Below are 13,095 nucleotides of genomic sequence, written 5' to 3'. Positions count from 1 at the left end.
CTTTATTCTCATCCTCGCATCAATTTGCGGCTCATTTAAACTGGTCCGCGAGAGTTGAGGCGGCAAGAGTTACTTATAAGTGTATCCTGATTGGCAGGAAGCAAAGATGGCGTCATTGTCTCTCAACACAACACTCAGACGTGTGAAAACCACTGAAACCACTGTCTATATACCACGTGTGATTCAAAAGCCCAGAGGCTTTAATTAATACAGGATAACAAACCTTTCTCACATCTTTCAAGAGTATACACTGTGATCCCCAGATAGTTTTGCAGTAGCTGAAGAATTCAAGAAGATATTATAGTGCACCCTAGAGTAGACAATGATTCATCTGGGCCATGCATAGACATTTTGGGGGACAGGGGGCTCAGCACACTTTTCTTTATCACACACTTTTCTTTTACATTCCATTATTAGGAATACTAAGATTCTAGATCAGCAGTCCTACTCTGACATGCTTGATACACTATATAGTCCCCTGAACGTGGGTTTTTGGGGGGGGGTTTCAAAACATCCTATTTTCATGTTCTGTATAATTTTGTTCCACTGCATTGATTTTATAACCGAGACATAAGGTACAACTTCTGCATACAGTTTGATTTTAGTAACATGTTTTTGAGCATCACCGGAGTTATTTGTTACATCCGACTGCGTATGAGTGAAAATGTATCCAAGATGTGTTTTGCCTTTCATTGGAGACATGGGTGAATTTGCTTCTTCTAGCAGAGTTGAATGTGACTTATTCTTTTTCCCAATCAAAGTTGATTGGAAAACAGCTTGTAAAAAGTTAAACTAATTACTAGGCCTAAAACAACCAATGCAAAACTTAAAAGCCCACATAGCAACAACATACCTGCTATTATATTTGCATATTTTGTAAGTTGTCCTGCATGGATTTTAGGTCTGAACAGGATACATATTGAGCCATTGACACTATTGAGCCATTTTACACAGCCTATTTCTGAGACCCATAAAATACATAATTTCTTACTAATTCTGATGTGTGTGCAAAGTTGCATAACATTTTTGATGCCATTTAGTCAGGAATAATACACAGATGATTAGAATAATATTAAATCATTCCTTTTTTCCATTTCAATAGTGCTTCGCAATGGTAAGGGCACGTTTTTATTCTGAGGGCATGAGACGGGTTAGGGTTAGGCCCTATAACCATGCAGGTGCCTAACACACGTTCACATCCTTGTAAGTAACTGAAGGAACCTGGATTGGCAATAAAGGAGGGGGTGAAGGAGGGAAAATGATAAGATGGAGTATGCTATGTGACTGTGTGGCTGAGTTGATGTGATGAATAGAAAGTTCCCTTGGCTGTGGACAGATGCTGGTCTCAGAGACAGCTGGTGGGGGTGGGGACACCTGTCTCTGTCTCTCTCCGTCTCCTTCTCCTCTGGTGTTGAGAAAGCAACAGATGGAGTCCGAAGGTTTTTCCTCCAGTCCCAATGCAGCTCCTCCAGTCTGTCCATCTCTGGCTGCCCAAAGTGAGGGCCACGAGCCAGGGGAACATGAGGACACTGCCCGCCCCCGGCCCTCCCCACCACCAGGGTCAAGTGCTTTACAGAGTGGGGTTTGCCCTGTCACCCTTTCTCTCTGACTAGCACTCTGCTGCCTCCCTATGGACAAAGGGAGTTCTACACTGTCACTGTCATCCCTGACTGAAGATGCTGCTATATAATAATTCCTGGGAGAGAGAGAGAGAGAGAGAGAGGGGGGGGGGGGGTTTCAAGTAAACTTACATTCTTCAGTTGGAGGCTACGTGGGCCTGTTATTTGTTAATGTTCCAGACTCGGTCCTTTGAAATTCAATAAGGAGTGAGAGCAGAGTGAGAGACAAACGGTGATGTATTGTTACACCATTATCCTCCCCCAGTGCTTTATATATATATATATATATATATATATATATATATATATGGCATGTATAATTATAAACCTAATCTGTCACGGAACCTGTGATCCACAGACTTCAATGACCTCCTCTGTCTCCATAACAAGCAAGCAAAACCTTGGGGGACCGAGCCTTCAGTGTTCCAGCCTCCGAACCTTTACAGTTTTTCATGATTGTTAACACACAAAAAAATTGCACAACCTTCACTTCATGTACCTAATCGCTCGACACAATTTGCACTACATCACACTCCCTTTTCTGCATTAGAACTCTGACTTTCCTTTTTTACACTCTGATATCAATTACACATCACCTTGTTGTCCAAACACTACACACAATGTTCAGTTGTTGCACACACTTCTCACATGAAATCTCAAAGCAACAACCTACAAGACACAATTAGTCAAATCTCTAAACATTCAGTTCTGGTGAGCAATTTGCATTCAGCACACTGCAGCATAAAAGGGACTTGAGGGCCTCTGTTTTGTTGGGTGAACAATGGAGAACCTTGAAGAAATCGACAACCAGAGAAGGAGAGGGGAGGACGAGGAGGAGGTAGAGGAGGAGAAAGAAGATGGAGAACAGTCATATCTAATGAGATTCGGGCAACATGTGGTTGACCATGTGCTCAATCATGGTTTGACCATGAGCCAGAGGGTCCAACCCAATCTCAGCCACAGTTGCTGGCATCATTAGAACATGTTTCTGTTCTATTCCTTCCACCTTATTCTCCTTTCCTGAATCCTATTGAGGAGTTCTTTTCAGCTTGGAGGTAGAAGGTATATGAACGGAACCCACAGAGCCGGCTTAGAGCAGGCTGTTTTACAATAACTCAAATAAAATAAAAAATAAATAAATAAAACATTCTTTCGGCTGCATATGTGTGTGCTGTTTTATGTTTGACTATGAAAACGTAGGCCTATACACAGAGTCATTTTTACAAAAGGAGAAATAGCTCATTCTCCAGAGTCATCGTCATTCATGTGTGTTCCATTTCTATGATTGTGTTTTACTTACGTTTTTCACTTCATTGTGCTGTAAATGCTTGGTAGTGTGTATAGCCAATGCTTAGTTGTGTGTACTCGAATGAATGGTATGTGCGTGTCATTTGAAAATATGGCTGTGTGTACCAAATGAAAACACGAGTTCCGTTTTGGGAACAGTTAAGTGATTTGATGGCAAAGAGTCATCATGGAAAAGGAGAGTCAGGGTTTAGCATTTTGTGTGTTAGGTTTTCAATTTTGTGTGTGCAGTTTTGAGAAAAACGTGTGTTAACAATCGTGAAAAACTGTACGTTTGGAACGCTCTTCCAGTGGAGATTCTCCAACACTGGACTCTTTTAAGGCTGCCTTGAAAAGATTATTAGATTAGATTAGATTTATTAATTATTATTATTATTATTACAGTATGTGTGACAGTGTGATGAGCCAGTCAAATGTGACACATAGAGGGGGAGTCATAGAGAAACATCAAAACCCTGCCGTAATGAAGCCCATCACAGAAAGGTCGCACGGTGACCTTTCTGTCAGCATCTCTATGGCAGATCAATGCAGGGGGTCACAGCAGAGGCACGGTGACCTCATCAGGGATTCTTTTAAAGGCATAATAATCCACCTGAGTCAGTTGCACCTCTGCGCCTCCCATTAACCTCCCGGCCATTTGTTGGTACACTGACACCCAGGGCTTTAATTACTAGCTGCAGACGAGAGATGTAACACAACTTGTAAACAACCCCAAAACAGCTAGTGTTTACTAAAAAATAGAGCTGAATCTTTCTGTAGAAATTATACAGTGAGCACCAAAGACTCTCAAGCTATATAGAGATCCCTCAAGTCATGATGATAACTTAAGACAACATGTCTTCCCTGTTGTCAGTGTCGATTCAGAAATGAAGTCTGTCCCGGTCTTCAACAGACTGACACAGATTCAGTGGTGTACTGTATGGTGTCTGTGTTCATTAACAGCATAGATGATTGTGACTAAGGTCCTATAGCTCTCTCTCTCTCTTGCAGCAGCAGCATTCAGCATAACTGGGTTGTTTCTTCTTTCTCACAGCAGCCTGTACGGCTCCCAACGGTGCCTTTAGAGCACATTAATGGTTCCTCCACTACACGGGAGGAACGTTGCAGTTAACTTGTAGCGAAAAGCCTCCTCTCAGCACTAAAGGAATAAGCCCAGCTCCCATAGCAGTTATTGATATTTAAATCCCAGACTTCTTGGTGGAGCTTGATATTTACAGTGTGTGTATATACAGTGGCTGTGCCCTCCTCCTTCAGACTCTCCAGGTCATGACAGAGACTGGATGTACAGTTCAGAGATGGCCTGGGGGGTCCGAGTGAAAGAGCTGACATCAGTGAGACACTTGTGTGACATCCTAAAGCACTTTGTTTGGTGTGGTGGTCTGCAGGGCTTAGGTGTGGGGGCTTAGATATTTTTGAATTGCCTTTTAAAGGACCATGCCATTCTAAATGTAAGTCTGTGTCTCCTCACACCATTGGCCATATCTCATCGACAGATTTATTGATATAGATAGATGGATAATTGCATACCGTAGATATGACCTTTAATATGTTCAAGAATTTAATATAAAAAAGTATCTGTAAAGGCAGACTCTCAATTCACTGAACATGAAAATAATCTAAGGGTCCCTTTTCAGTGAATAAGCCATTTAGTAAATGACCCGGAGGCTCTGTTGGTTGGTGACCAGTGGAAGTGGACTTATGGGAAAACAAGAGAGTGGACAGGCTGTCAAGATGCACAATGTTCTGCCAGCTTCACTGAAGCCTATATAGGACTGATTTTATGCTTCACAAAAGTCACAATGCATTTGCATCACAACAATAACACGATATACGACAAAGTATAGGATTTCGGTTTCGGACTGGTGTTGTTGGTGGTGGTCAACGCGAGAGAAGCACAGGGTGGAGAGGGGCTTTCTGGGGGGGGGAGGGAGGGGGGGATGGAAAACAGAGGGCACGGTTTGTGGCATAGTGGTAGCGTGGTTCTAATCAGCTACTGGCAAGCGACTGAGCGGGCGGCGTCCCTGCAGCGGCACCCCAGGTCGGAAGCCGGTTTGAAGTTTAATGATGCCAGCTGCCAGCTCTGCCAGTCTGCGAGCACTAACGAGCTGGCACCGCCGAAGGCTCGGGCCACGGCGGCAAAGCACCTGGAAATGTAGCACACGTTTCAGGGGGGCGGGGCACCACCAGGGCCTGTGGAGGGGGGGGGGGGGGGGCTGCTGTATAGACCCAGGACAGCATGGAGAGCCCGGATCTCTTTGAAGAGCGCCCCATATTTCCATATTTCATTACGCATTGCTGACTGACAAGGCCCAGCCAGATGTTCTATTTTCAGCTATTTAAATTTTGACCTGCTTTTTCTATCGTGGATGCAAAAGAAAAAAAGGGGGAAGATTTAATCAAAACACAAATGCCAAGGATGATGGAAACTTGGAAGCTTGCTTGTTTGTTTCCATCCCGTCTATTTGCCACCAGAATAAAAAGGTATACCGTGAAAATAGTATCACACACAGAACATTGCTTCCATTTAACTTAATCAAGAGATTGGGCTCCAAAGTTAGCATTGTGCTTGCAGGAACTATACAACTGTGAGTGTGTTCTTTTAAGTCTGAGTGTATACGAATGTAACCAAATAGGGATAGACCTTGTTGATCCTGCTGGTGAAATTCAGTCCCCAGAGGTGGCACAGTAGTTAAGGTATACATATACTGTAACTGTATAAAGAGTAGGCCTATACTGTTGATACAATAATAATATTATTATTGTTCATAATAATAATGAACAATAGTATAGAACAATAGTATACGGTAGTATAGGGCAGTAGGCCCTATCCCGCCCTATGCTTAAACAGTATACATACAATTCGGTTACATTTAATTGTAAACTCTCAGAGTTAACACTGAGGATTTTACTGTGTCCCAGCAATAACTGGCAAATGATTAATTGAATATGATTACCGTAATTCATACAATTCCTCTGGAATTGTATGCTAAATTGTCGAGTCCTTACTCAATCGCTCACTCAGAAACACTTTGACAGTCTTGACCTTTCAGTACGTCTACGGCAAATGGCACTTTGTCAGCATGACTAAATGAGTTTAAGTGATTGTGATTAAGATGGTACAAAAACAGCTATAGACTCCCAGCCTCAGTTTGCAATATCTCCGGTACCGGTTCATTTGTTTGCACAAGATAGAAATGAAGGAACAGAGCAGCTGTGTGGAAAGACAATAAAAAGTGGTGAACTGTATATATTCCGTGAAGTTTATATTTTCATTGGGTGTACAAGTCATGTTTTTAATATGCCTTTATCAAATGATATAGAGAGATGGTAGGGTAGTGCCCAAACCCTGTTAGCCATGCAGCCTATATGATGTGGTGCGCTTGCTAGGCCTGATGTGTACAACCTTTATTCAAATAGTTTCATTTGTATTGGAGTGTGAAGCTTGAACAATAGGTTAATTGCAGACCGCTACAGAGAAACATGTGGATATTAACCTACCAATAAGGACCCAGGCCAAATGCCATTGCGCAGTAGCCTACACCAACAAGTCTATGCGTGGCATGTGAAACTATATCGTGCTGTATTTTGCTTTCCATTTCATGGTCATACCTTGAAAGTGCAGTGCTCGGGGGCATGGTGGCACAGTTGGTAGTGCTGTCGCCTCACAGCTAGAAGGTCCTGGGTTCGATTCCCGCTCGGCACTGTGGGTGCTGGCGGCGTGTTTCCTCCTCCACGTCCTTCGGCACGCGCTACGTCCAACCAGGGAAACTCCCCCCTGTCAGGTGTAAAGGAGCAACTTGGACACTCAGGCATGAAGGAAGCATGAGTTCAAGTCCGTTGCTCTCCCCATGTCCCCCATATATGGGGACTAGGTTGGTGGAGGGTGTGTAGAGCCCAGGATCACATTAGATGATTGACACAGGGGTGAAAAATGGATTACAAAATCGTGGGATAAAAAAAAAGAAAAGTGCAGTGCGAGTCAGCAACTAAGTACAAAACATAAATAAAACTGGCCAAAACAACATTCCAATAAAACAAAACAAACTAACTATATACAATCAAGAGACAAGCAGGAACTGGTACAGGCTTTTCCCTGGCTGGCAGTTCTCCCCTGTTGTCTCTTACCTAGCCTCAAGTGAGACTGAACTGCCTCCACCTGCAGCAATCCTGCTCTTAAACAGGTGCCCTACCTGTTTAAGAGCAGGATTGCTGCAGGTGGAGGCTATAATTAAGTAAGTGGTCATTCGTTAACTCGCCACACAGCTAATGAGTAATTCTTCCACATTACTATATACATTAAAAGAATACAAGATATACAAACACTCAACTATTTCACAGGTCCAATTCATTTAGAGAACCTAACATAAACAAGACCAAACATAATACAGACAGGAACAAACACCCCTCCTCCTCTACAGTACTTGGCACCCTCCAATCTAGAGAGTATAGTGCCAGCACTGCAGAGGGGAGACAGGTGACAGACATACCAATGCAACTTCAGTGTCAGTAAATACAAATAAACATTTAAAACTCTTTCAACCATTGTGTTAATTACTAAAAATGTCATGTGTACAATATATATAAAACAGTTACCGCAGCTGTTTGTCAATTGATCAAGTTGACTTAACTGTGTGGTCTTTTTGCAAGGTCCTTGATATTGTCTAAGCAAGGGCAGGGGCTGCCCCGTGACAGATCCCATCTCTCACACGTTACAATTCTGGAAATTCCTGGAATAGTGGAATACAACAGGAAAAAAGGTTTCGGCACCACGGAGAGCGCTCTCCGCACTGACAATTGGTGCAGCGGTATAAAGCGGACATAGATAGATTGATGATCCACAAACAGCATTTTTGCAAGTTGGAACACTGAGGAGTCCTTAGCAATCTCTTCTTTAAAACAGACCCTGATTGACAGGAGTTGAGTGGGAAAGTCATTAGCTATAGGTCCCTAGTGGTCAGATAGACGTTTTGCCTTTTCATATATATATAGCTCATCGTCGCCTGCATGCTGGAGGGTCATGGGGTGCAGAGCCTCAAACATGAGAGAGGTCTCGCGCATACTAATTAATCTTTGGGACAGACCAGCTGGTTGATTATGTCCAGATTGGCATTGAAAATATGAACTCTGAAATAGCTTTCTGCATTGGATAGTCGCTCATCTTCACACAGCTCGTCAAAATTACGTTTCTTTCTTCTCGCTCTTGTATTTTCTAAGGTATTCTGAGCTCCCCATTTGTCTGCAAGCGTCTGTGCATGTTGTCTTTGCCTCAGCAAAAGCATTCCTGTACTCAGACAAGACCTTTATCATTATTCTCCAGCAACTTCGAGGCCTTCTGCATTTCCATGTCTTTGGTTTGGAGTAATTGTACAAGTCATGTTTTTAATATTTTATCAAATGATATAGACTATAGAGAGATAGTATAGGGTGGACAGTGCCTATAAGCCCTGTTAGCCATGCAGCCTAGATGATCTGTGGTGCGCTTGCAGGCCTATACACTCTCAATTAGGGATTTTCCCAGAGGTTAATTTCACTGATGTGTACAACCTTTATTCAAATAGTTTCATTTGTATTGGAGTGTGAAGCTTGAACAATAGGTTAATTGCGGACCGCTATACAGAGAAACTGTGGATATTAACCTACCAATAAGGACCCAGGCCAAAGTCTATGCGTGTCATGTGAAACTATATCGTGCTGTATTTTGTTTTCCATTTCATGGTCATGGTCATGTGAGGAGAGAGAGAGAGAGAGAGAGAGAGAGAGAGAGAGAGAGAGAGAGAGAGAGAGAGAGAGAGGGTGCAGAGAGAGAGAGAGAGAGAGAGAGAGAGAGCTGGTGTGAATGGAATCATCGAGCGTGCGCATATATGGCACAACTCTCTCATGTTTAGGTAATTGTCACGGAAGCCGTGGATATACACGGCTTGGGATATCCGTGGATATACACGGCTTGGGATTTCAAAAAATGTGTACCATTTTATCTTGAGTGTTAATTAGTTAGGACCAATTACAGTAAGCCTATCTAAAAATACAAATACACGAGTAAAGTAGGCTATACAGATAATCCAAATAATTTACAGAAATCAAAAAGTAACTCGGGTGGCACATTGATTGGTAAAGTGCATGCCCACCACCACCACTGTCCACTGCGGATTCTGGGGTTTTGAATCCACCACAGTGCATCTTTGTTGAGCGTCTAAACAAACACTGTGTGTGTGTGTGTGTGTGTGTGTGTGTGTGTGTGTGTGTGTGTGTGTGTGTGTGTTGGGGCAGGGAGCGTGATATTTGGGCGGTACCTGTCAGCAGGGAGGGAGTGTTGGGCAGGAGGAGGAGGAGTAGGGCGGGGGCCCTAGATGTCCTCCCGGTGAGGGCTCATTAGTGGCAGGTGAGTCAGTACTTGTGTAACGTATAGGTTGCAGCAGTTACAACACACAAATGTGAATAACGAGAGAAAAGGGGGAGAAAATGCAACTGTCCAGTGTCCACACTACAGTCACTACTGGAGAGAGTGGGCTGTAGAGGGCAACAGAATACACTGCAAACTGTGAACGAAAAAATAAAATGAAAATAAACACTAAGTCATGCCAGCTCTCACACAATCCTGACTCCTGAGCATTAATGTATCTCTTACTGTGTGGGGAAGCATGTGTGTGTGCGCGTGCGTGCGTGTAGAGTGACAGTGAGAAAAACAAGATGGATAATTAGGGGTGGATATTGTTATAGAGGTGAATGTGAATAGCACAAACATCCTGGTTGTGATTTTGAAGTGCAAAGCCTGATTCTATTTCTGGGTGTGCTGCTGTCACATCCTATACTGTATGTTAGACTGGCAAATTTTTGTATTATTACTAGAGAACATTACAAGTCTTATCGTTATTAGAGATAGTTATAGGAATTGTTTCCAGAGATGTGTGACCTGTAGTCTGACAGAGTTTGGTGTACTGTGAATGTCGTGTATCAGCAACCGTAATAAAGCAATTAAAACATAGAACTAAACTGGTTAAGATTAGATACTATCATATTTGTCCCATTGTTAGGGGCCAGGCAGGTATGCTGCTGGTAACTTGTGTATTTCTGATTCTTCTACCTTCTTTGAATGAGGAAATCTTCCTTTCCCTGCATGCATAAAAATAAACAAAACTTGGCATTTGATAGGTTTGGTATAAGCCCGACCAAATTGCCCTTAAAAAGGACCGTACTAACTTAAAGGTAGCTCCAGACAGCACAGACGGTCGGCTGTCGACCAGTTTGAAAGCGTCGGAAGGTCTTTGCCCGCTGGCATGCACCAACAAGTTCACCTTGTTGACCATGACCACGCCTACCGACCTACCTTCCAAATCCAAACGTATGGTACTCTAGTCTAGAAGAAGTTTAAACATCAGATGTATCAAGGGTGTGTATAAGGATTATGATGAGCAAAAGTATACAAATTTAAAATATCAGGATGTATGAAGTGACAAGAGAGGTTGTGCACCTCTGCTCTGCAGTGGCCGTACATACAGATTAACAGGGACAGTTGTGATGTGAGATGCAGGAGTAATTATAAAAGTGATATTTTATTTTATGTGTTCAGAGAAAAATGAAATGTCATTGAATTAACATGTTATGCTTTATTGCTATTAAAATGTATTTACATGAGATGTTATTTTTGGTTCAATGTCTTTTCCCTGCCAGTACAAATTATGAAAATAGAAAAGGGTGCTCCTCTGAGTGGGCTTGGCCAGGCTGGCTGGGTGGCCAGCCGGCAGAACAACTATCTGAACAATTCAAATATATTCAAATACTTCAGAAAATGGGTTCGCAGTATTCATCTGACTTAGTTAAAATTTGAGAAACATCTTCTCAGCACTGTACCATCTGCTCTAACACTATAGGCCTGACATCATATAACATGATTAGTAATTTACCACTCTACAATACTATGCCTGAAAAAAAGGGAATCTGATTTGGGGCGCCTTTATGATGACATCGATTGGCATTACATGCTTGAATGCTCTCAGACTTTCTTAATCTCCACTAAACACAGACAAATGCAGTTTAGATTTTTTTAATAGAACCTATTATACTCCACATAGATTACATAGAATATTCAATAATGATTCCCCCAACTGCCAGAGATGCAAACTTGCAAAGTTCTCAACTTACCGTGGAGCTGTCCATGCTTGGAGTTCTGGAAATATATAGTTGGAACAACTTCAGAAATAGTAGGGTGTGACATAGTACTCAATCCTAGGATCTGGATTTTGAGAGACATACAGGGACTTCATTTTGCTGGCTGGCACAGCTGGGGAAAAAAGAAATTCAAAAATGGAAATCTGAAAATCCTCCCTCTCAGAGACATTGGTTGAACGAGTTAACTTCATGTTGTACTCCTGAAAAGATTGTATACAATGTAAGGAGGAAAATATGGGGTTCCTGGATCATGTTTTTAGCTTTTTGTGTCATTAATCAAGAAATAAAGACTTGTATGACATGTTTGTCAAAAAAAAAAAAAAAAGGATGTTTGTTTGTTACTGTAGAGTGATAAATCAATGTTGCATATCAAGCTATTCATCAAATGACCCATGGAGTTTTGTTAGACATGATTTGGTCCAATATGGTCTGTCATTTTGCCCAGAATTCCCTTATTATATATATATGCTTTAGAGATTATAGTGAAACTCCGAAAACCCAAAATAGCCATTCCTGTACGTTATCTTAGTCAATCAATCATTTAAGTGGATGCCACCTGGGTTGCACCCTTAGGGGTGCTGGACTATGTGAAAACCACTGATCTGGCATGTGCAAAAGTACAATTGAGGAATGAAAACAATTAATTTTACAATAAAGAAAGGCTTGAATCGGTGCAAATTTGCAATTATCAAAAAGGGGATCTGGAAAATCAGATGCCAGAGGTTAAGGGTAAGCAATCATCAAAATGTACCATGGAATATTGCTGTTGTAGGCATATTGTGCTGAAAGTTAACTGCGTTATGTTGAGGAAATAAAGTGTAAAAGGTAATAGATGACAGTGGCACACTCAAGCCTTGAGAGGGTAGGTGAAGTTTTGGACTTGGGTTACATGGGTTTATATTCAAATGTGAAGGTCTCCTTGACATTTTGTGCATTGTGTTGGCTGCTCATCCTTGTCGCATATTTCCATGCTGGAGAGATGAACAGCATGACCCGTTGACATTTACAAACTCATCTGGCAGAGAGCGATGGCATTCTATAAGGAGAAACACCTCGTGCATTTCTGTATCTGTGCCTCGTCTGCTGTACTCGAGTTAACTCTGGGACAACAAATCATTGCTTTACTCACCAAATATAAATCAACCTTTTCGGAGAGTGCAATGTTGTCTTTTAGGTTCACCTTCCGGAGTCATTTGCAGTAGGTCTTATAGCACATCATAAGCCAGCACACTAATGCTGCAGTGCAGCACTGGGCAGATGGTTAGGTCATGTTAATGAACAAAACACATGCAGAGCTGCACGAGGGAAGCTTCCTGAACCAGTGAACCAACGTGTCTACCACCAGAGGGAGCCAGGTTTTGTGTTGGGAGCAGGATCAAATGTGGTATGCAACACACAGGCAGATAAGGCACTGGACAGTGGCCAAGAATAGTGTCATAAAAAGTGGCAGCTGGGTTAAGGCAGGACAAAGGTGGCATGCCCTTACAGTAACATGACCAGAGTATAATGCATTGACTGTAAACAACATGTGGAAGGGCAAGTGTCACAGCAGTGCTGACAGCAATTGTCTGAGTATCCTCGACAGCGAAAGGACGTCTGAGGAACCACGTGATGTCATTTGAAACAAAACAAAAAGAAAGGAGACTGATTATTTTTCCATTATGTAGGATACTCCTTAAACTTTATTAGACAACCACAAAGAGTGAGAAAAGAGACATTGGTTCAAAAAAGTCAATGGGATTAAAGGGAAAAACAAAATGGATAAAAACAGAATATTGTGCGGTTATTGCTTCTTTACATCCATTTAGTTTAGGGAACTACCGTAGTTCAAATTAGGGGAGTGTGATGTGCATATCACTTGTTCTTTTCTCAAGCCTTTTGGTCCAGTTCAGTTCCCTTCCAGCAGATAAGATCTTAGAAGTCCGGCCCATTCTTCGTCAGCTTGCTGTAGTCTTGGTTAACTGAATAAAACTGGGAGGGGGGGGGGGGGGGGGGGGTAGATCAG

Source organism: Protomyctophum bolini, assembly GCF_963924005.1.
Source record: "Protomyctophum bolini genome assembly, chromosome: 11".
Lineage (NCBI taxonomy): Eukaryota > Metazoa > Chordata > Actinopteri > Myctophiformes > Myctophidae > Protomyctophum > Protomyctophum bolini.
Note: the sequence above shows the minus strand (reverse complement) of the source record.